The sequence below is a fragment of the Eptesicus fuscus genome, chromosome 12 (genome assembly GCF_027574615.1).
Source record: "Eptesicus fuscus isolate TK198812 chromosome 12, DD_ASM_mEF_20220401, whole genome shotgun sequence".
Taxonomy (NCBI): domain Eukaryota; kingdom Metazoa; phylum Chordata; class Mammalia; order Chiroptera; family Vespertilionidae; genus Eptesicus; species Eptesicus fuscus.
This window is the reverse complement of record NC_072484.1, coordinates 78,019,529-78,045,710: the sequence shown is the minus strand read 5'-3', so window position 1 is coordinate 78,045,710 and position 26,182 is coordinate 78,019,529.

Genomic DNA, 26,182 nt, shown 5'->3' with positions numbered 1-26,182 from the left:
TCTAGTCACATTCATAAGAATCTAGACAGTTTCCCTAGGATCTCCTTACTAAAGGGGAAATGTAAGTTGTTTAGAAAGATTTTATGCAACTTAAGCTGGAACCCACAAGGATGGACTAAAATTCATGTCAAATTTTTGCTGCTTTTAGCTTGAAGGGGCAGGTGAATTTGGTGTTCATATGGAGCTAAACACACCTGGTCAGGAGTCAGAGAAACTAAAGGCAGATCCAGGGGGAAGAGGGAGAAGTTTCAAGGCCCCTCTGCTACCTACATGAGGATGGGAGCCAAAAAATAAGTGACAACAGGTAGGAGCCACAAAGCAGCTCCTGCTTTATTTTTGTCCTGCAAAATCAGGGGGAAATGGTCTCTTTGGTTCAGCCTAACCAAGTTGACAGATTACAAAGCTACAATTGGGGTTATAGAAAAAGGTGGATATTCATAAATGCTCATATGGCTACAAATGCAATAACAAGGCAGGAAATTATGTACTCAGAGATGAGAATGTTGTATATGCTAAGCTTAAAATATGCTTCTCTGATTCATTCTTTTATTCATTCCACAATACTTCCTTATGCAACTACCTGGTACTTCATGTAAGGTGCTATACTAGGTAAAAAGCTCTATATATAAAACCCTAATATGCAAATAGATCGAACAGTGGAACAACTGAACAACAGGTCACTATGATGAGTGCCGACCACTAGAGGGCACATGCAGAACATGGTGGGCATTGGCTGCGGTTGGATGGTGGAGCAGGGGCACCAGACCAAGGCGGGCACTGGTTGCTGACGTCCGGCCCTGCTCACACCCGCTGTTGACGCCAGCCCCAATCACTCCGCACTGTCAGCAGGTGCAAGTGGGGCTGGTGCCAGCAGCACGTGGGAGTGGAGGTGGGAATGGGGCTGCTGGCAGACAGGCAACTAGGGTCCGTGGTGGGAGGGGCCGGGCGGGGTTGCAGAGGATGGGCCGAGACCCACCCCTGTGCCCACCGCAGCCTGGTGGCCCACAGTTCCTTTCAAGGTGCACACATTTGTGCACTGGGCCCCTAGTTATAAATATATAATGAAGTCACCATTAATTCACTAACAAATATTTGAGTGGTGACTATGTTCCAGCATTGCTCAGTTAACGGGAATAGTGAGACAAGATACTGTTCCTTCCCTTTGCATATGTTACATCAGATAATGTTCACATAAGATATAAGATATCATTACCTCCGTATTCCAGGTTACAAGACTAAAGCCTTGAAATGGTTAAATGATTTGCCTTAGACCAGTGGTCGGCAAACTGCGGCTCGCGAGCCACATGCAGCTCTTTCCCCCCTTCCACAAAATACCACGGCCTGGGTGAGTCTATTTTGAAGAAGAGGTGTTAGAAGAAGTTTAAGTTTAAAAAATTTGGCTCTCGAAAGAAATTTCAATCGTTGTACTGTTGATATTTGGCTCTGTTGATTAATGAGTTTGCTGACCACTGCCTTAGACCATCCAGCTAGTGGTAGTAATGTCAAAACTTGAACCAAGTTCTGTCTGAGTCCAAAGCTAGTACTATCAATGTTTATGTGATATGGCCTCCCTTTCATCATTTATTAACATTTCTGTCGTATCCACTAATTTTTAAACTTCTCTGAGGCCAATAAATATGAAATATTTATCACGTTATCCTCTTTCTCCAGTGCATGGCACAGTACAATATATATCCATCCAATCAGCTCCTTCTGTAGGACAACTATGAGACATTAATCTACTACACAACATTCTAAAAACAAATATTTCTTAAGTCCTGCCTATATGTTGGGCCCTGTTCTAGGTGCTATGGTAGACATCATACAAGAATGAACCTCTCTTCTCAAGAAATCTCAGAAATGCTGGAGAGAACAGTTATACCAAGGATACCTTAGAGTCTTTAATATACAAGTAAACATTTGGGATTCTTTAAAAGGGACATAGTGTACCAGATTTTCTCAAATTATCCGATCAAAGGCCACTTTCCCTTCTTTGATTACACTCTGGATTGCCAATGCCACTCTAAAGATGTAATATCCAGAACGTTGCACAGAATCCATATCTAAAACAATCTGGCAGAGAACATGGTGGGACTTCTATAAATAGAATAGGTGCTTAAATTGTTTATTAACATTTCCAGTGCTGGTCCTCATGCCTGACTCTGGGAACAGTGATTGTTCATAAAATGATACCTCCTCTTTCCATCCTAACACCCCAATGATACCTCAGATACTTAGTTTTTCAGTTAGTTATCAAATAAATCATTTAGCTAATAAAGGTAGAGAGCTGTAACACTTCCCACCATCAAAATAAAACGTTTTCTGAGATGCAAAACCTGAATAAATATTGTTGAAGCGATTTACAGGTAAGTTCAGTTTCTAATATCACATAGGTAACTACTTACCAGTTTCCTACAACACAACCCATTGGATCATAGAACAGGAGGCAGCGGGATATAGATGGTCCAGTACAATCCAAGTGCAATGGTTGAAAGAATACTGGGATAATATTTTCTGCTGCTGATAAACCAGAAACTTTATCATCAGGAAGAGTATCAAAGCTCATGGTTAAGAGAAGACTTTGGAGCCATACCAATAAAACCCTAGCCTCTTACTTAGCAAGATTTATGATGTCTCTAAACTACATTAAATAAGATAATGTGTATGAGGCATGCATTTGTAAGGGGTGGAACTTTTCCAAAATGAAATACTGGTGATCACCAAGACAAAAGAATAAAAATAGAATCAGCTTGAATATCTATAACCAGTATTTTTGTGAGTGTGTACTTCATGCAAATTGAGCAACACAACATATTTTTATTGGCAAACACTGAGATAGAATCCTAGTTGTCTCAGTGGTTTGCTCCTTTAATCCTCCTGTACATTAGATAGATAATATATAGATAGGTAAATAGGTAGATATGTAGATAGATAGATTTAGATAGGTATTGATGTATGTGATATAAATATATGTGACCCGATTTGGCCGGTGAAGAGACAGAGTCTAAGAGAGCTGTCCACGATGATACAACTAGTAAATAGAAGAACCAAAATTGAAAACCAGGTTTCTTTCCTTCCAAAGAACTTACTTTATACTGTACTCCCATTCTTTCCTCATTAACTAACATTAGTAACTCACTTCTCTTCCTTTATCTCACTTTCTTTTTCTATTAGAGAATGGGCATCAACTTGATTATTTCTACAGTCTCCCTTTCAGTTCTAATTCTCTTGGAAGAGAAATGCAATTCCCATTAGTCACAGCATTTCCTGTGAGGCTGAAAAAATATATCATCTATCAATTTACTCTCCCCATTTTTATTATTATTATTTTTTTCTATATGCCTAGGTCTCCTGGGTCCAGCATCCACATCCCTGTCTAACCTGTCAACTTTTCAAATAAAGTAATGCCTTTCATTACATTTTGGATGCCACACCAGTTTAATCCCATTGATAGAGGGCTATGCAATCAAGTTGACAGTTGGATGATGATTTGAATCGTCCCTGACTCATTACTTTGTGAAGGATTTGGCATGCCAATCAATGGGGAATGAGGTGCTGTGCCTTGAAGAATGACAGTAATCCATTTTCCACCAATTGACGTGATGAGTCCTTGACAGAATCACAAGTTATGGGGCCAAAGCCAAACATGATTTGGCACATGCCTCCTAGCACTGCCATTTTGCAGACCCGTAGGGTATTTATCAAAGCAGTAGCCTTCTTGTCTTCTGCTGTCATCGGCCACACACTCTCAGGAGGCAGTCCAACTTTAATAGGCTTTTGCAGGTGAGTAATGGACAATTTCCTTGACCTCACCTGGTATACTTACCCAAAATGTTTCTGTAAAGAAATAAATTGGACCTCCTAATTAGTCCCACCCATGCTGCCACATCTAAATTTATTCATCTGAGTGAGAGCTGTCTTTCAAAGTTGTCGTCATTTTCATAGGAAAGGCTGTCAGCATTCAAAATGCATTTGGGATTTCTTTAGAAATTTTCTTCAGAACTAGCATTTGAGTCCCACTTTCAAATGACATTGTTGCGGGGTCAGAATTATATCCCCAACTTGATCATTTTCCATGTTACTCTAATTTGCCTTTTGTCTATTTCCCCAAACAGTTCATCTTAGAGTATTGAGAATATTCCTAAGTAGTACTTTTAGGTCCAAATAAACAAAAGAACCTTCAGAAATTTTTCTAATGATATCTGACCTTTGGATTAAGAATCCATGTTCTGAAAGCGGTTAGTTTGAAAGCTCTGATAAGACATATTTTAATGTATACATTCCCATATATTTTTTAAAGTATCGGTAACTCATTTCTGATATAGCATGTTAAGTACCATCAAATTACTCAAATGATTGTATAAGCTGCACCCTTCCTCTATGCCATTGCCTTATTTGCAGAATGCTTCTGGGACATATTACCCTGTCATGAACTATCAAATCCATAAGCACTTTCCCCATATTTTCTAAAAAATAAAAAGATGATAGTGAATCCCACAGAACTACAGAAATATTCTAGTGCTGCCATCTGGATATATTTACTGGCCCAAGAGAAAAGGATTCCCCATAAGAGAAAGCATAGATTTGCTACAAAAAATAAATTTAAAATAATGCAGCATCTATGACCAAATAGTCTAAAGAGAAACTTAAATAGAAGCTCACTCTTTTTCCAGCCGTGTCCATGTGCACTGGGCTTTCAGTTAGTATTTTAGTTACATACTCTTAAATATGAACAAATGATCAGAGACCACTTGACATTTGAGGAAAATTAATTTTATTAGCTAAAATTGTGTTTAGCAATATCTCTGCAATCCCACTATCCTTATTAGTCTGTAGTATTCTTTTCATGTCATGGCTTTGTTGGATTTTGATATCTTTAGTAATTCCTGTGAAGTTACTTCTTTTATTCCTTATATGTGTAATGTTTTGTTTTCTGTCATTCCTCCCCCCCACACCTGATTATTCTGGCAAGAAGTTAAGTGATTTTATTCATTAAAAAACATATTGGTTTAATTTATTTCTCTATTCATTTTCTATTTCATTGCTTTTCACTCTGATCTTTCTTAATTATGCTTAATATGCATTTAATTTGCTCTTCTTTTTTCTGGTTTCTTAAAGTAAAAGCTGAAGTCATTGAGGTGAGACCTTTCTTCTTTTCCCATATAGATATTTAGTGCTATAAATTTCCCCCTAAGTACTGCTTTAGTGGCATCCCACAAGTTCTAATGTCTTTTCATTTTCATTCAATTCGAAATACTTTCTAATTTCCCTTTTAATGTCTTCTTTCATACATGGACTATTTAGTGTATGCTATTTTGTTTTCAAATATTTCAAAAAATAATCTAGACATCTTTCTGTCATATAATCTTAACTTAATTCCATTTTAGCAAAGAACATACTTTTTAGGATTTATGGCCTTTTAAAGATATTAACTTATTTTATGACCTAGCTGGAGCAATTGGTCAGGTGGATTCATTACATTGTTCAAGTTTTCTATATGCTTACTCATTTTTTGTTCACTTGTTCTACCAATTACAATGGAAGTGTTTGAAAGTTTTGACTATATGTATGGATTTTCATATTTCTCCTTGCAATTGTACCTGGTTTTTTAAAATCCTCACCCATCACCCTACTCCACCCCCACTTGCTCCCCAACCTGGGATCAAACCCTCAACCCAGGCATGTGTCCCAACAGGGAATGAACCAGCAACCCTTCAATGCAAAGGATAATGCCCAACCAATCTTGACACTTAGACCAGGCTGAATCCCCTTTATCATTATAAAATGGCCTTTGATATCTCTGGTAATATTCTCTAGTTTGAAATCCTCTTTTTAAAAATATATTTTATTGATTTTTTTACAGAGAGGAAGGGAGAGGGAGAGAGAGTTAGAAACATTGAAGAGAGAGAAACATCAATCAGCTGCCTCCTGCACACCCCCTACTGGGGATGTGCCCACAACCAAGGTACATGTCCTTGTCCGGAATCGAACCAGGGACCCTTGAGTCCGCAGGCCCACGTTCTATCCACTGAGCCAAACCGTCAGGGCTGAAATCCTCTTTGATAATAATATAGCCATACCAGTTTTCTTTGGATTAGTGTTAGCATTGTATCTTTTTTTTCCCCATCTCTTTACTATTTACCTATGTGCATCCTTTATTTAGAATGGACTTCTATTTGTCTTCCACAGTGGGAACTCAACAAATAACAACAAAAACTGAAAAAAAGCAAGCTATTTAGATGTATTGGGCAGGGGCTCATAAAAAAATATGAAAGAATACAAAGTAATTACTTCCAGAAGTGAAAAGTTAGAGTATAGATGGGTGAGGCTAAATTTATTCATTATTCTCATGAATTTTGAGAAAATGTTGCCTATTAAATTGTATACATATGGAAATAAAATTTAAGAACTAAACTTACATGGAAGAAAATAACATGAAAGTCTGAGTAGATAATTGCTTTTAAAAGGTGAATATCTAAAAATTGTTTTAGCCAATAAAAATAATGAAAACCAAAATGATAATGTAACATTTAAATTTTTTAAAAATTTCAATTACAGTTGACATTCAATATTATTTTATATTAGTTTCATGTGCATAGCATAGTTAGTAGTTAGACATTTATATAATTAACCAAGTGATGCCTCCGATAAGTCTAGCACCCACCTGGTGCCATACATGGTTACTACAATATTACTGGCTATTTTCTCTATGCTGTACTTTATGTCCTTGTGACTATTTTGACTAAATTTATGAGCATGTACTTAGTGCTGAAGACTGTGCTAAACACCTTGTTTAAATACCGTGCTTTTTATGTTGTTGTTGTTGATGAGTAAACAGAGTCTTAGAGAGGATAAATTTAAAAAGAGCTTTATTGAGGACACTTGGCCAGAAAGAGCAAAGAAAGCGTTCCAGTCGGGCCTCTCTGATTCCATACTGGGCACTTCAACCTGTGAGCTAATTGACTTTTTTTAGAAGCATTTATTTCAGTCATTCATCAAAACTGTGCCAGTTTATTAAAAAACAGTTTTTTTTGTCCTTTCCCTATGCTGATAAGAGTTCTTTAAAATAATTTCAGTAACTTGACTACATATTTTCTGTTTAATTTGTGCCACTTTATCACAACTGTATTGCAACTTTCCCCTCCAGTTTGGTTTGAATATCTTGTTTTTACTTGGAGTTTTCTAAAAGTATATTGAAAGGAAATACAGCTAAGTGGTTAAGCAAAGACATTCATTTTCCTTTCCCAGGATAAGAAAAGCTCCTGAAGAAGTGCCTATTGGGTGGGCATGTGGAGAGGGGCATGAATAAAAGTGAGAACCCAATATGAAGACACAGAAAAGGGAGAAGGAGACAAAAATAAAAGACAGAAAGACAAAAGATAGAGATAGAAGAAGGCAGGTGTCAGAAACAGAGGCAGATAAAAAGAGGGGCCAAGCGGTCACAGAAATTCAATCTGATGCCCTTTAGATATGTTAACTGAAAACAGCTCTAAGTATATGCACCATTATTTTAGCAATGTTACTATTTTCTAAAACAATGGAAAATTTTGTGTTTTTTGCTTTTCTGATTTGGAGTTGATTTACCACTTTGTATTTGCAGAGTGGTAGACACAGGACTGCACAGTACACTGTGCCTGCACATCTTGAACTGTTCTGCAAGGCAAATATAGGATTGCCCTCCCTTGTGTCATTTAAATATCATAAAATTCTTATGAGTACGAAGAATTGGGAATGACAGAAGAATCTACTAAAATCTTTGCATAGTCAGTTAACCAGGCAAAGATCTGTCACTTGTCAAATTTTAGAGATTTATTAGTTCTTTTTTTCCATATCTCCCCCCCCCCCCTTTTCTTCCCAAAGTCTGAATTGTAAAGGCTCATCTGGCACTAGAATCTTCAAGGACAGGAGCCACATACTTCTATCCCTTTATTAAAAAATTCCAGTGTTATATTTCAACTGAATTTCATAGAGTAGGAATAGGACAGTCAAACCCTTTTATTGCTTTGCTCATCTCTTGCATTATAACCCCTGTGCAAAAGGCTCCTGTGGTCTAAACGACTGTTCTTTCAACTCCTTAGATCCAACATCACAGACAACTCAAGATGTTTGATTTTATATAAAAAATAGTAAATGGATACAAATAGATTGCAAGGTTATAAACCAATCAGGATTTTAAGATATATTGGGCATGGGTATCTTACCAAGGTTGCATGTAATCAGCATGTGGATGAAATCATGAAAGATTTAGCCCATTGAGGATTCACATATTATTGTTATTGTTACCACGGAGGTTTCGAGAGACCACATAATTTTATAGATATACTAGCTGCAGGCTACATAAATATGCCCAGTGTCATCATCCTCATACACGTAATCTGTCCAGGTCTCCAGTTTTGATTCTGTAAACCCACTTTCATCACATGATTCATTTGCTAAAACTTTCCTTGAATCCCCTTTTGTTTAAAGAAGTAAATAAAACTTCCAGGCTTCCATCATGTCTTCTATTACTCACTTTATTCTTCTCTTCTATTAATCTTCCCCGCCAGGTGAACCAGAATGTTTACCACCCACCCTCTAAATCTAAAAATTTAAAACAGTACCAACAATAACTACCACCAAAAAAATGGAAACAAAGCCCCTCTATGCTCCTTTATAGTGTGTTCAAATTAACCATGTCATTTCATCTGGTCTGCTGCCCTTGTAATCATGGGGTTAACGACTTGGGGTGCTCTATTCAAGAGGAGAGGAGACATGATTGTTGCCAGCCTATTTTATTTACTGCAGCAAGTAAAGGAGAAGGGAGCTTTAGTCATTGTTTATAAGCACTATTTGGTCAATTACTGTTGATTTCTTCTTTGCAGTTGGCTATACTTATTAATGTGGATTCCTGTCGAGCTCATCCTGTTTACAGCTGGTCTGCAAAATACTGTGCTACGTTTTAACATTTAGCAAGAATAGCGTTTAGTAAGAATAGCCCAGATCTGGAGACCCTTGTCCTGTCTAACACCCTGACCCTCCTTTCATTTCCCAGATCAGTTACTTTCAGATCCACCTATTTGATATTAGTCATATATCAGCCTTCAGCTTATGACAACTTTTCTACTCCAATATTTGTTGAATTTTTAGTATTTATATTTGCCCTGGGCTTAATTTCAATTTCCCTAGACCCTCAAGGAGTTCAATATTTTAAACTCCTTGAGGGTCTAGGTTATGTTGGTTATAGGACATGGTGAAGCATCTGTTTGATTTCAGGTTCTTTTCCATGCACTTAAAAGCAAAGGTTAAATTACGGAGAGGAGGGGTTGATGGTAGAAGGTAGCTTAGAATTGAGATGAGGGATAGTCAATTTTAGAGAAATGAGAGATGGTGGGTGGCAGGGCTTAGGAATCGGACGTGATTCATATATGAAATAGGGATCGTGAGCACATGTCAGTTGCATGGTTAAATGGGTATTAGCATGTTTTACTTTATTTATTTGGATGAACAGCATAGAAATGGTACCAGTCACAATGTCCAGCTTTGTTACATGTGTGAAGCCTTTTAAACTCCTACAAAGAGTAACTAGTTTCTCTAAAACCATGTGGCACATAGAGTATTAACTGACTGACTGTAGGGCCTTCTGGAAGAGGCAATTCTCCTATCGTACCCATAGTTAAGGATTCATTATCTTGAATTACATTTGTATTCTGGTTGAATGGTGCAATTTCTCAGCTGTAGTTAATGCATTTCGGAATCATTCACACATTGCTCTTACACTGCTCTGTGGCTGGGTGTAGAGGTGACAGTGAATGTGGGGATAATCAAGGGAACCCTAATGGAAAAGACCTAGTGAGCCAGGACCTTAAGACGTCTTCTGAGAATGGGGCAGCTATGTGTACGTGATGAGAATGCTGGGTGTCTCCCCTGCACATGCAAGTTGGAGGGCACATTCCTGGCTCCCTCTTGTTCTCCTGACTCATTGTTTTAGAGCATTTCTGCGTGGGTCTCTTTCGATCCTGACCCCTACCGCAGGTCAGGCCAAGTAAACGTTGTCTTACTGGTGGATTGAGCCCTAGCTTTATTTGACTTGGTGGCAGTGGGGTCTAAGGTCTGGAGAATTTTCCTTTAGGAGATAGAAAATTTGTCAGGTTATAGCTGCTGTTGTTTATAGAAACTAACTGAATTAGAGATCATTTGAGATTCAGCATGCAGGGGGCTCTTAGTGAATTTTTAAAATCATTTGCTTTATTGTGTTGCCTTGTAGACTTATGGCCTCTTTGTGTGACTTAGAAAAACATGCCTTCCCTCTGTGACGTGGGCAGTGCCTTCCTGAATGTAGAAAGCTGTGCCTTCCTTGTGATAGCTGCCTCCTTACATCTGATGCACAGACTGGTGAGCCCCCATCCTCTCTCTTGACTGTACTTTGTGAGACACATATCCCTCTACAACCACATGAAGGCACAACTGTCAGGCTAGTCCAATGTTACAGTCACTAGTCACAGAATATGGGTAATCTGTTACTGTACATCAGTGTGACTTGATTTATATAAACATTTCTATGGTTCAGCCACACAGATGTGTGCCTTTTGCTAATGCACACACCCAATCTTCTAGGAATACTTGTACCAGCGTTATAATTATTAGCTCTAACAAATAGGATAGGACACATGGAACAAAGCAGCCTTCAGTGTTTCTAGGGGGAAATATAAACAGTTAGACTAAAAGGAAGCAAAAAAAATGCAACTTATATTTAAACTGGATTTATAGTGATAGTCAAATGGGAATAGCAATTAGAGACATGTTACAAACACATGTCTGCTTAGTATCTAATGTTCATTCCCTCCTTTTGAAGAAGGTGCTACCTTTAGCAAACACAGTTTGCATGGTATGCTCCATAATTTAAGTCAACCAATGGTTTCCCCACATCTTAGCAACCACTTACCATTAACCAGTGAGTCCCAGAGGATCATCTGAGTGAAGGCTTGGTGTTGAACAGTAAGAGTATCCAGAAGAAGTAGAGAATGGGTTGCAAGCCTATTTTATCTACAACTGGACAACACCAGTCTTATTGTAATCAAGAGTTAAAATGTACTTTATTTTATTTTTTTAAATATATTTTATTGATTTTTTACAGAGAGGAAGATAGAGGGATAGAGAGTTAGAAACATCGATGAGAGAGAAACATCAATCAGCCGCCTCTTGCACACCCCCTACTGGGGATGTGCCCGCAACCAAGGTATATGCCCTTGACCGGAATCGAACCCGGGACCTTTCAGCCCGCAGGCCGACGCTCTATCCACTGAGCCAAACCGGTTTCGGCTGCACTTTATTTTTTATCTAGTTGTTAGAAATTAATGAGATAACATTCATGTACTAGGCATCCAGAATGGGCTAAGTTTCTGGATACACAAGAGAGAATTTGAATGAGTATTTGATTTATTTGTACTATTTCTAGATGCTGAAGAAAATGTCATTCCAGGGTTTTCCTCCTGGAACAGCATCAGGAAAGACCAGCTTCCTCAGTTCCAACAATGTGTTCTCTCAGATACCAGCCCAGGTGAGAAGTGGCTGACAGATGCAAAGGTAAGAAGGGAAGTTAACTTTTCTGGGGAAGGGGGGGGGGGTGTATGTGTGTATGTGTGTATGTATGAGTGTGTGTATGTGTGTGTGTGTGTGTGCGAATGCACACACTCACGGGTGTATTTGTAGGTGAGTGGGAATATTGGACTCTAAGAGCTGGAAGGTGCAGTAAAAACTGTCACACCTTTTACCATCATTTTAGAGATAAGGACACAAAGACCTTGGAATGGCAAAATGATTTGCCCAAGGTCACACATTTTTAGCCTTCAATTCATGGAAATTATTGTTACTTTTGGTAAAGCACAACTCAGCCCTGTTCCAAGGGACCGGAACTCTGTACCAAACTTTTCTCCTTTTCCAGTATCATCAGAATCTGCCACACGTTACTGTGGTGCCTCAGGAGGAAGCGAGGGAGTCTTAAAAACCATCCAGCTCTCTAGCTTCAATTGGCAGGTTAATCGAAAACAATTTTTTTATAGCACAATAAAGGACCTGGGAACAGTGGAACATTAATATTTGTTTCCCAAAGAGTGGACCCTGAGAGAATAAAGCTGCATGCAGTTGAATTACAGTGCCCATAGTGTGGGCGATGCATTTTGCGTTGCTTCATTTTACACTGCCATTAATCAGGCAGCAGAGAGCAAAGGCTGCCTGGCCAACTGCCGCCAGGGCACCCCGAGAGAGTTGTCACCCCCAATCCGGGGGACAGCAGGCAGCTTTCCTAAGTATCTTATGTGATTACAATATACTTTTCATGAGGCATTCTTAATAAAACAAAGGGTGGCCCTCTGACAAAAATGTCATCTGTTTTTTATAATGTAAAATACAGCAATTTTATCAGCATTAACACTGATTGGCTGCCATTAGCCCCTTGCCTTCTAATAAAATTTATGATACCTTTCAGGAGCCCAATTTGATAGAAAGTGAAGTGATTGCACCCTGCTTAGATATCTCTCTGGCATCTATTCCAACAATAATGCGGTAATTTTATGCATGAAATAGCACAATTGGCATAAATAGTTATAATACTGAGTGCTGTCTAAGGAAACTGGCTGGTGGAAAATTAGAAAGCGCTTCACACTTTTGAAACAGGTAATTAGGATTTCTCTTCGTGCTCATACAAGGCAGACTGGAGTTTCATTTTATATTTCATGTTTCATTAAAATAAAGGTGTTAAAAATAAATGTTGAATTTAAAGCTGCATATATTATGAAATTAAAGGCATAGTACTCGGTAGGGGGTACGAAGTGCAATGGGACATTGGAATATTATATTTAGTTGCAGCAGGAATTTTTTAAATATAGTTTGGACAGGTAATGTAGTCTTATTTCAAGTATGTTATTTGGGAAAGAATTGATTTAGAAATAAATTGCATTCCATCTTTAGGTCTTTAGCCCAAGAAGCAGTGTGCTGCCTCGATTTAAACTCTAACTGAGGATGATCTCTTCCGTTTAACTGGCAGGTGAAGGTAGGCATTGTATCGTGGGGGATTCACTGAGCAGTTGTGAACTTTCCATTGGGCTCAACGAGCCCCTGTCTGTTCCACATTTCCATCCTGACCTTGGCTGCTCCTTCAGACCTGAGCCAACCCCCAAAGGCAACTTTTTTATTCTCCTAGACTGTGTTGTGGTTTGGGGAGGAGGACAAAGAACTGTAATGACACCATTGTATTAACCTTTACTTATGACCCAGCTGAGTGCAGGCTTTTAAGTTTTCCCAGCTTTGTCATTCAATTTGTTGCTCTGGACCCACTGACATGACACCATCACCATCCCAGCCACAGACTAGTGACCATGGTTGTGCAGCCAGCATGTTATAGAAGGGAGTACCCAGGGCTAAGATTCTGCAGACCTGGAATTCTGTCCTGTTTATCCTAATTACCCATGTGGAATTAGGAAAGACATTAAACTTTTGTATGCCTCAGCTTCCTCATCTGTAAAATGGTAATTGGGGCCTCATGCTTTTTCTTAGAAGTTTGTTGTGAGGACACAGATAGCAAAACAAGTTGAAAAGAGATAAAGCAAAACACAGCATTACACAGATGCACATTGTATTGCTGTGTTCTAATGGAGAAGTTCACGCAAAATGAAAAGAATAGTATTTTTCTATTATACACATGTTTTTCCTGCAATGTTTGGAGATAGGAGAGCAAGCTGTGTCACTGATTTAGAAAGATATTACAAAATGCTGTCATAATTTAAGATGTACAAGCCATAGAAAGAGCAGCAGCATTTATTGTGACTAAGTAAAATTGCAAGGTCCCTGGCAGTTTATTCTAGTTTTCAATGGAAAAGCGTAAAGTAGGGAAGAAAAGCAGCATTGCTAATAATTTCACTGTAAATTCTGTTTATTATTTCTATCATATTTTCTAGTGATTGCGATGTAAAGCTGTGGCCTGTTACTGTAATAATATATTCACATTCTCAAGCAATTCTAGAAAAAGCATCTAGCCCATCAGAGAGGTGATCATGCAAAAGAAATTTGGGGACAAATGCTATTTTCATTAACCTTTATTAATGACACTAAGTTCTACACTAAGTTACTTTATGTTATAGTTATTGTGCATCTATAATTAAGACAACTTGCCCAAAGATTTTTAAGAGGATATTTTACAACAGCCATTGAGACTAACATGTTACTCTTTACTTTATCCTCCATCTGCCAGTAGGATAATCTTTCTAATTCATAAGCTGATCATATTAGTTTTTTCCATGTTATAGGAACTTATACTCCCAGGAGAGGCTTTCATGGGGGACACATGTCGGCCTTTTATCCCATATCCTCTCATTTATGCCTCCAATGGAGGAAGGAGAATAGCTCAATGATAGATTAGACTTAGAGAAGAGTCCATTCTCTTTCCCATTTTCAGATCTGACTGGCTGAAGGATAGACATAGTCTTATTAGCTTTTATTTCCCAGTAGTGAGAAACTTTGAGTAGACTTATTTTGTTTTGTTTACTAAAGTAATTGTGGAATTAAGAACCTGACTCACAGTAGGTGCACAGTCAATATTTATTGGATAAATGAATGAGTAAAGACACCGGGGTGTGGGACAGTAAGTGCATCAAACCAGAAGACACGAATTCTCCTTGGGGTGGGTTGTCTTGAGATCTAGACCAAGAAAGAAAGTATAGGAAGCCTAATCATGGCATCCATCTGGGCCACATCCTCGGATACAATGTTGTCGGATATGAAGTGGGTATGGGTACTTGCTCATCTGCTTGACTAGTGTCTTTTTTTCTTTTCATTTTTCAATTTGATTCTAACTTGTAGAAGCTGACAACTGTGATATACTTTCACTTCCAGATACCAACATTCATTCCCTGCTTGAAATGAAGAATTCCAATTTGATTATCACATAAATTCCAAGTGTATTATCCTATAGGAAGCAGAGTGTTATCCTATAGGGTGGATAACTGAGAATCTCAATCAGGGATAACTGAATGAAGAGAAGCTTATGAGGAAGACTAACAAGATATATAGAGGGAGTAAAAATAATATATATTGCAACAAAGCACATGATAAAAATGTGTTGCTCCAAAGTATTTATGTGACATAGAAAAATATTGACATGATATGCTAATAATAGATGCTAATCTTATATAGTTTCATAGGCTCTGCACTTTTTAAAATCCATTTTAAATATCATTATAGCTGACCTATTTCTGTTTTAAGATGGTTTTGTTTAAGTTTAGACATCCAAATCACATGTTCATATCTCTAATGTGAACTTTTGCTTTCATCACAAAGAAACATATTCTTACAATTCCAATAAAATAGTGCAGACTATGCCTTTTAAAGAAACAGACTCTTAGCATTGGAAATTGCCTTTTATATAGTATCTAATCCAGTAAAGAAGTTATGGCAATATATCTGAAGTATCAGTTAAGGAACATAGTAGTTTACAAAATGGAGCCTATTTTATTCCATCTAAGTGTAGTCACCAGACAGATTTGCTTTGAAAATTAGCCGTATGCCTTATGCTCTAAAGAAAGAGAAATTGATCAGTAGGCAAAGGAATTTCCACAGACGAGAATCAGTAATTCTTGTTACATAGAGAACTGACAACATAGGATTTTGCTTTAGATTCACTTTTTGCCAAAGAGTAAAGTTTGCTCTGAGTAATCTCCTTCACCACATCCCAAATAGGGTATTACTGTTGGCATTAATTGGCACCAATGACCATCGGTTGACACAGGTAATTCAAAAACAGAATCACTCATCAATGTGGTAAGTGCTATGTCTAGGATTCTGTTTGAAAATCTAACTCTGCCTGAAGCTTCTGGAGAAGGTTTCATACAGGAGTTGTGGCCGAGGCAATGGCATTTAGGAAGTCATGGGACACACAGAGCATGCTGAAGCCAAGAATCTACAACTGGGCTAATCTAACTAGAGAATATGATATTCATGGAAGAGTGGTTGGAGATGGAGCTGAGCAGATAGATTGGAACCAAGCCATGCGATGGCCTAGAGTGCCAGGCTAGAAGCTGGGGAATTTTCCTCTCTGGGCCACAGGGGCTCATAAAAGCCTTTAAGCAGAGAGGGGCTGGGTCAATAGCATTTTAGAAAGGTCACTCTTGTGACCATTCGAAGTAGAGTCAAAATTGATGGGGAATCAACGGAATTTTTTCAGGAATTTTTTTTCACAAAAGAAATGCTGACAAGGAAAAACAGATTGATATTTAAAAGGTATATGAGAAAGTTATATGGATTTGGAAATGTTATGAGAGGGCACACAAAATATACTCTTCCCCAAATAAAAATGTAAGGAATTTTGAGTACTGGATCAAGCTGGTAGAATCCATTGACACTATATTTTAGTGCTCCACCTTCCAAGAATTACCAAAGCCACAGGGAGAACAGGCATACTTCTGTGATGGTTGTCTCTATTGCTAAGTGGGAAGCTTTGATGTTATTTTTCACAGCTTTATAGGTGACTTCTCTGGGAAATGACATAAAACAAACCATAATAACTTAAATGAGGAGTGTAGAGAGAAAGTTTTTATGACTGCTTCTTGGCAATATAAGGTGACATCAGATGCAAACATTTGTATACTAGAGAAAGTAGAGTTTGTACATGCTTTGCTTTCTTCTGCTGATGTACTTTACTGGCATCCGACTTTACTCAGTTAGGTCTTCCTTGATAATATCCAGAGGAGTTAGCTGCTTGACACATACACACTTACATAGACAGTGGGCCTGCATGAGTGGGCCTCCTTCCCCCCAGCCTATTCCTCCCTTTCTTGATCTTTCACCCTGGTTATCAGACCTCCCTTCCTCCACAGCCCACTCACTTGGAGACTGGCTGGAAGATGCCCTTAGCAGATCAAGGAGTAGATCAATATTAGCTATCCAAAACAGACTTTTTCTCCCCTTTGAACAAGTTCCAGTTGTTATTTTCTATAATCTCCAATGTTAAATCCATAATATTTTTAACATTAGAATTCAATATCCTGGAAGTACTAATGAATCATGCAAATGCTGTTATTTAATGTTGCACTTCACTTAATCTTCTTTTCTTATCAGAATAATTTTTGTAGCATTGCCTCTTTAGTGCTTTTTATGGCCTCCAGGTGCATAAGCTTTGCCCTAGAACAGAGTAAATGGAAAGCTATTTCAGATAATATTAGAGTGTTTCTAACTCTGGGATCAAAAACAAATTGCAAGAAGTCTTTAATGCTTTAGAAGCACTATCTTCCTTTAGTTTTAAAGTTCTGAACACGATATAAGGAACTAAGAGATATAGGGGAGTAGATATGGTCTTTGCACTAAAAAAACTTTACTCTTTAGATGGGATGATAAAAAAGCCATATGTATGTATGTGTGAATATATAAATAACAACACACACCATTGTATGATTGAATGCCAGATTATGTGTATATATGCTAAATAAATTTTTGTAGCATGAAAATGAATACCTCTCAAACAATTATATAATAGGATGATGTTAAACTGAGCCTTGCAAAAACAAAACTATTTAGAGACGACAGGATATCATTAATTTGTTCATTGTGAAAACTAATATTTGCTACCACTTCTATGTACTTGTAGTGGTGAGTAAGCTAGGAATAGCTTCTGACCTAATGGGATTTGTAGGCTACAAAGAAGAAAATAAACAAGGAATTATGTAATATTTGGGGGGACAGTGATGTGAAATAAAGAAGCAAATCAAGAATAATCCTTAGGTTTGGCACTGACTGAATTGTGGGTCCATTAGTGAAGATGGGGAATGACCAGATTTGGATCGGAGAATGAAATGATAAAAGCAGGAAAGAGAAAGGAGTAAAACTGCAGGAACAAAGACCTTTGAGTATTTTAGGGAGGATAGGATCCAGGGTGCAAGGGAAATATTTGGCTTTCAAGATAAACAAGAAAAGTTCATTCACTATAACGGAAGAAAAACATTGTAAAATGACAATTACAGGTATATTGGTGACTGTTGATGGGAAATATCCTCTTATAATTTCTGTTTCCGCACTGAAATGAAAAGTGAAATCATCAGCAGGGTGAGGAAGAGAAGGAAAGGTTAAAAGTTTTCGGGAAAAGGACAAGTGGTGACAGTGTTCTAGAGGAAATTCCTAAGGGTGAAGGAACCAGGGAAATATGGAAAGACTAAAAGAACATTCTCAGAACCCACAGGAAATGGATCATTATAAACTTAAAGTGAAATCAATTTGCATTATCATGTTTTCCCCCAATCCACATTCCATACCTTGAGTGCACATGTAGGATAGGTAAGGAAATATTGTTCACCAAAGGGAGAGAGGAAGGCAAATAACATGAGGGTATGCAAGGCAATGAGTGATTGATCCTGAAGTCTAAGCTGGGGAAGGAGTGAAGAGAAGAAGATACAGAATGGTTGTTGAACAGTGAAAAGAGGATGGGCTATAGATTGGAGAAGCGTGTTGCTGAGTTGTTGGCTTAGAGATAGTGGCATAAATGTATTGGGGATTTATGAAGTGGGCTTATAGCTGAAATTTTGGAGGGAATGCAATTACTGGTAGGACAAAGTCTAGGGTGTGATTTGAGAGTGGAAAGCTTTGCTGAGATGGGGAACTCATATGGTCAGTATAATCATGTGTAGTTTAAGAATGGTATTATTTAGAAAGGCAGATGAGAATAAACACAGGGACTTAAGACTATCTATTCATTTGAAGAGGAAATATAAATAGAAATAATTGAATGTGACCTTGATATCCGAGTAATAACATTGGCAAACAAATAATGGTCATTTATATTCTTGGTCTCTTATTAAAATGAACAAAAGCTTCTCATCTCAGGAAAAAATACAAGCCACATGAAATATATCCTAAATAATTGCTCTGTTTTATCCTGTGATTTGCTAGTCTCATACCATTTTGTAAGAATTAGAAAGCATTTGGTTTGCTATAATTGTTATAAGTGAATACATTCTGGTTTCTAGTAATTCTACCTTATCTTTGAAGTCCTATGACTACTTAAAAATTATAAATTAAAATCATTAGGTGTAATTTAAGAACATACAGCTAAGCCCTTCCTGAATTTAAAAGAAAAATGTATACAAAGCCATAGTGACTGAAAAGGCTTCAGGAATTAGCAAGAAAGATATCACTTGCTATACCCATTTTCTTATTTCTTAAAACTATGTTGTTGACATATTTAGGTATAGTTATGAGTATTTCTTACTCAAGAGAGAATTTTCATATAAAAACAAGTATCTTTCCCTCTTCTATTTATCCCATTTTAAAACCTGACATTCCAACCATAGACTCTCCCCTCCTTCACCTGCTGGCGTGGCCATGGAACTCCCAAATCTCAGGCTTGGGTTTATGAATTATAAAGTGAGGACAGGTAAAGTCACCCAGGTGTGGAACCTCTACATGCCAGAAGCTCCCAATCACTGTTTTTACCAAGACCAGTCCTAAGCACATCACCATCTAAACAAAACATGTGCCTGAGCTAAAAGGATATTCATGAGTAAAAGAAAAATATAGCCGACACAATTAATAAGTCAAATGCCGTATTCAAATAAGGTATTTTTAAATATAATTTTTCTATTTACCGTACTTACAAATATTAATTTTAGTTGTTTGAGAAACCCTAATGAGCCTGACGAGCTAGTTTGGCCAATGGGATAAGTACTCAATGAGCCTGTCCTGCCAGGTGTCTTCTGAGCAGACTTACCACAGCAAATTGCATTGCGACAGTCTCCATTGATCTCAGAGGTGAGGGTGGTCCAAGAGAGGGCAGTGGATTAACTTTATCTCTATTCCAGAAACTTTTTGAAATTGCACAATTAGACTAGTCTACTCATGGAATTAACTCCCCAGGATCATTTCTACTTAAATAAAGAGGCATCTACATAAAAAAGGGTGATGGCTAAGCACCAGAGACCAGTCTGGTCAGTTCCTGGTTATAAACAGGACTGTAAGGCAAACACCATTCTTTTTTTTATATTTTATCGATTTTTTTAGAGAGAGGAAGGGAGAGGGATAGAGAGTTAGAAACATCAATAAGAGAGAAACATCAATCAGCTGCCTCCTGCACACCCGCACTGGGGATGTGCCCACAACCAAGGTACATGCCCTTGCTTGGAATCAAACCTGGGACCTTTCAGTCCGCAGGCCTACACTCTATCCACTGAGCCAAACCAGTCAGGGACAAACACCATTCTTAATTGCACTAAATTCATACATATGAATTTATCTATCAAAAGATTAGGTTTTTGTTCATTTACAGAAAAATGCTATTTAAGGAAAAATAAAGGAGAGGTAAATGATTTTCTCAACACGTGTTGTGTGCTATTCACTTATAGGCAGAGTTGATACATTATCTCATTTAAGACTCTTGCTTCATATTTACTTTGTCCTGGAATTAAACCTGCTTCTCTTCTGTTCACTGCAGAACTTGTTGTTCAGACAGGATATAAGACAAACAAATTAATTTGAGAACAGCATAATAGAATTAATCAAGTCTAAGACTCCAATATAGGCTAAGGGTTAGATATGTATGGCGAATATGAACACCTTGGCTAACTGTAGCTTCCCAATGGGCTGCCCTGAAGAGTAACTCAGAAAAGAGTTTCATGAATGGGTCACAAGATTTCCTACCAATATACTTTTTTACCAATTAGCAGTCATAATGCCCTAAACCTGTGGTATTCTGGAATGCCTCCTGTCCATCTGGCTCTCTGAGGATCTTTGTGGAGTTATGTGTCTGGTGCTTATTCTTTCAGACCTGAAGCCATCACTGCCACGCAGTCCAGACTCACACACTGCCCTGGGCCTGGGGATTGAGTCACAGCAGTTGACTGACGGTCTGAGTGGTGCTTGTTCAGATATTTCCCGACATTGAATCATCAGGCACAGGCTGGCAGGTGACCTGCTCTGCCAGGAGCAGTCACATCAATGTATTAGCAACAGGAATGAAGCAAGAACAAAGCTGATGGTATGGGCATTGTTCAGCTTTGCCAGGAATTTCAGTGTATTGTGATTGGGGCAATATGGGTAGAGCAGGTTTATGAGGCCAGCTCCGTTCTTGGTCCCACCAGATAAGTTTCTAATGAACTTGAGACTCCAAAGCATTCTTGCTCTTTTCCCTGGATGTTCTGGTCCAGGCAGCAGGATGCCATTTCCCATTGTAGGCATGTTGGAAATGCAGGAGGTATTCAATAAGAAGCTCAAACCAGTCTGAAATATTTATTTAAAAAAAAACCACACACAATAGTATTTCATTTTAAGATCATTGTTTCAGTATGTTTTCATTCATTAAAAAAAAAAAACATTGTAAATCTCATAATAATGCTACTAGGGATATCTCATTTTTTGAGCATAAAACAATATTAAAAATTTAACAATCCTTTTAGGGCTATCATTTTGGATATGAAATTGTGGATGATTTATTTGATCTCTTCTGAGTTTGTTCACCTTAAAAAATGCTCAAGCCATATTAATCTGTCCAAATTTCAAGTTAAGTAGGTTCTAGGAAGTCTCCTGGTTTTGATGGGTTTGCAAACAGGTTGGAGAGAGAATAACAACAACAACAAAAAAGACAATTAGAGTACTGAAGAGGAAAATTGTAATCTAGCACCAATTTGTGTAACACTGAGGGTAATTAGGCTGAGAGGATTCAGGTGGGAGGGATTAATGTCAATTGAGTAGCCAGGTATGGTTTCACAGAGGGTGAGAAATTAAACAGGGCTTTGCCAGATGGATTGACTATGGATTTGATGTGGAGAACATAAGAGGGAAATAAACTTAGAGATAACAGCATAAGCAAAGATGCAGGGTTGGGAAGGATCCTGGTAATATTAATAATGTTATTCACACATGCCATTAAGCAATGTGGCCGAGACAACATTCAGAGCAGGAGAACATTTCATTGATCATAGTTCTCAGTATTCATTATGTGCTTTACAAAATATTTTAAAAATATAAGGACTTGGTATTGGCCAAAGCAGATGTAAAACTGAAATCAAACAATACAGGGATGTAATTTTAGCTCTGCCACTTATTAGCTGAGTGATCTTGGCCAAAGTATTTAAATCTCTATTAGTAGACTGACTTCTAAGATGGCAACAATAATGCATTTATCTCATAGAAATTTTGTGGAGAGTGAAAAAAAAAAAAAAAAAGAATGTGAGACATAGTGCTTGCTGTGAAGGAAATCCGTGAGTGGTTGCTAGCATTCTGATTGCCATCGCTGTTATAATTTTTAGTAGTAGCAGTAGTGTTCTGACCTTTACAATATGATTAGATTGATTTTAAGTAGCATGGGATAATGGTTACATGCATACAGAATCAAAGCCAGGTAGGGAATTTATATCTAAGGTGATCATATGTCCCTGTTTACCCAAAGCAATCTCTATTTACACCTGTGGTCCTGACATAAGTATTAAAAGTGTTTTTTTCCACTCTCAAATATATCCTGGTTTGGCCAATAAATTATGTGGCCATTCATATCTCTTATAACCAACACAGAACAATAAAGAGCAATGTAGCTTTTTAGGCAGGAGGAATGATGGGATGGGATGGAAGCAGTGTTTTAAGAAGATTTCTGTGGTCATGGCATCCAAGAAGCTTAGAGAGAGTGAAAGGCAGGAATTGAAAAGCAAGTAATCTGCTCTCACTCATAGCACCCTAGATTCAAACAACAATGAGAGTGACGAGAGAGGAGAGTTCAAGATATATCCCAGGGATAAAAGCAGGGACCAGGAGAAATGGGACCCTTTCTTCTTCCTGAATGGACCCCTGACCCCTCACATTCCTCACTTAGTTCTCAAACCCTTCTTAGTACAATTCTTGTATAGACTCACAGCCCTTAATTGGTGTAAACCCTATGATCAGGGAGCCAACTCAAGCCTACCCTGAAAAGGAGCGCTGAGGCTCCTACTCACTCTGACTTCATCTACAACAAGTGGCATCAACTCAGAAATATGTAAGAAATGATTCTTCTGCCCGGCCAGTGTGGTTCAGTGGTTGAGCATCGAACTATGAACCAGGAGGTCAGGGTTTGATTCCTGGTCAGGGCACATGCTTGGGTTGTGGGCTTGGTCCCCAGTAGGGGTTGTGCAGGAGGCAGCTGATCAATGATTTTCTCTCATCATTGATGTTTCTATCCCTCTCTCCCTCTCTCATCCTTTCTGAAATCAAAAACAATATATATATATATATTTTAAAGTAATGATTCTTTTGCAACGATTCCTCGACTTGCAGGGCATATGTTAATTGTCCCCTCTCTGAAGTGCTCTGAACATTTATGTAGAATGACCCAGTGCCGTTCTCCAAAGTGGGGCTTGTTCTAGTTGATATTTCAGAGCATGCCAGTCTCAAAGGGAGCATACTTCCCTAGTGAAGATGGGCAGTTTGATTGAGATGATGAACTCCTTTTATTATGTAAAAGGCAGAATATAGGATGAGGGACTCTAGTGGCTAGAGAGACCTTTCTTAGCTGAGCACAGGGATGCATGATCGTGAGGAGGTAGAAGCTGGATGGAACAGGACAGAGTTACCTGTATGATTTTGGTGGAGGCAATAGAGACAGACTCCAAGAGGGTGGAGTCCAGAGCCCAGAGCCTTGGCACTGTATTGTGGAAGACAAACAGGAGAGGACCTGTGATGTTTGGAGAGGGACTTTAGGGAAGATATATATCTGTCCTGGGTAACTATGTGGTTGTGTGCTATGGGGTATGTACTGCAAAACCTTTCATCATCTCCCAAAGGTAATCATTAAAACAGAATATTCCACCCTACCTGGTTTGGCTCAAGGTTAAAGCCTCAGCCCTCAGAGTAAAGGGTTTCAAGTTCAGTTCCAGTCAAGTACACATACCTTGGTTGTAGGCTCGATCCCTGAGCCTGGTCTGGTCAGAGAATGTGTGAGAGGTAACCAATTGATGTGTCACTCTCACATTGATGTTTCTCTCTGTCTCTAACACTTTCTCTAAAAAAACAAAACAAAACAAACAAAACAACAACAACAACAAAACAATGGAAAAATATTCTCCTGTGAGGATTAACAAAAACACACACACACACACACACACACACACACACACACACACATACACACACACACCATACACCAAAAGACACAGAACAGTTGCCACTGCTTTCTGATGCTTTTGGTGCCTGGGACACTATTTCTGGGCACTGTGGGGGAGCTGTGTCTTGTGGCTAAGAGGGGACAGTGAGGACATGGATTGAGTTTGTTCAGATCAGCACCACAGACTTGGAGCAGCACTTGTATGTACCAAACTGACATGAAACCTGGATCAGGAGAAAGTTGGAAGTACAAATGCTGGTTTGGGGATGTTACACTTCAAATGTTTTCTTCACAGACTTTTATCCAATCAAGTTGGAAGGAGGACCATCCTGTCTGAATAAGGTGTTTCTTTGGGAGTGTTTTCCTCAAAGATTCAAACTAATTAAGCTTATAAACTTTTAAATGCTGAAGAAGAGCTCTTAATTTAAAGAAAAGCTAAAGGGAACTCTCTGGTAAAGCACAGAATCCTTTTGTAATGCAAATAACCCCTCCCTGGTGCCATCATATTGTCTTGTAAGTTTCTGAGTTGGGAGAAAATGCTGGGCCCACCTGTACTCCATTCACTGCACACTGAGAAAGAGGAGCATAATAGATTGGGAGCCCTAGGAATATTTCAACCCTAGCAGCGTGGTTCACTGTTGTCTATGACATGTTGTTAAATTATTGATACCCAGCCAGGCTTTGGGACACAGGCTTTGTTGTTCTGAGCTAACAAAGCCACCTGAGAGAAAGCCATAATGAGGTAGCAGAGAGTTATCTGTGGTGGGGTGAGGCTGCTGGGCAGTGAGTTTTGCCCGCAACAGGAGAGGCTACAAATTATTTGGACTGACCACTCTTGCAAAAAGGAAGAGAAAATAGGTGCATTAATGAAATTCTTACAACAGATGGCAAACTGTCCTTCGATACTCTGGTGAGGGAAAAGAAGAAAAAAAAAACACCACAAAACTTTCAAAGAATATTTTATATGAGTGTATCACACAGACTCCATTTACTCCGAGGACTCACAGAGAGCTATCTAAGAGACATTCAAATAAATTATTTAACAGAAAATGACAGAAAAGAATTAGAGAAAGAAATTTTCCCCATCTCAACTTAAAACAACAACCCACTCTGTATCCACGGGTAAATCTCTGGGTCCAGATGGTTGCCCAACAGAATTTTAGCAAACATTTGGAGAGATAATAAGGCCTGTAACAGTAGATAATTACTCACTTATATATGGCTCAGTGCCCCCTCATCTACATTAGTTTCTATAGCAGGTTCTTTGCCAAAAGAAAGGCAGCAGACCCCTGTTCCATTTTCTCACTTGTAATATTCTCCCGCTTCACTCTTCACAGATGCCAGCAACCATCCATTTTATTTCGGTGTCCTTATAAAGACCTTTAAGCACAATGGGAAGGTGAGGAGACATTAAATATTACTGAAATGGGATATGGAAACAGCCACTAGGAAGTCCTCCAGGAAAATGGGCAAAGGTCCAGTTGAGTTGTTAAGAAACATCATCCGATTACCATGTTTTGGGGAGGGAGCTCCCATTTCCCCTTGTCCCCCATGTCTCCCACTCATGTTCCCAAGAGAAGGAGTAAACATTGGCATTTTAGGAGCATGTAGGATTGAATGTCCATCCCAGAGTATCAAGAGCAAAGGTCATAGCCATTTTTGACAGTAACTAGTTCATAGCTTTTTTGCCAGGGGCTTAATGGAGGCTGATGAGTTTAGCTGCAATCTGTGCTCTAAGGCTGAGAAGCAAGGGTGAGGCTCCACACTGCCGGTTTCACTGACCAGACCGGCTATAAAGGTCTCCACACATTATAGATGCTTCTGGGAGATCATAATCCTTATTTCCTGTATATGTTTGTTCTGTCTGCAGAGCACTTTACAGAGATGAACTAATTAATCCTCTCACCAACCGATGATTTCAGGCAGAGTGATTTTCCCCATTTTATAGATGGAGAAACTGAGTGAGTGCCAAGAGTCTTGCCTTTCAGTCTTTCCAAGAGTCACCACTTTGACAAAGAAACACATTTGAAATGGGCACAAATTACTGAGTCAGTTCAGCCACAGTCAGACCAGCCTTTCTATCATTTTTCTAACTAGGTTGTG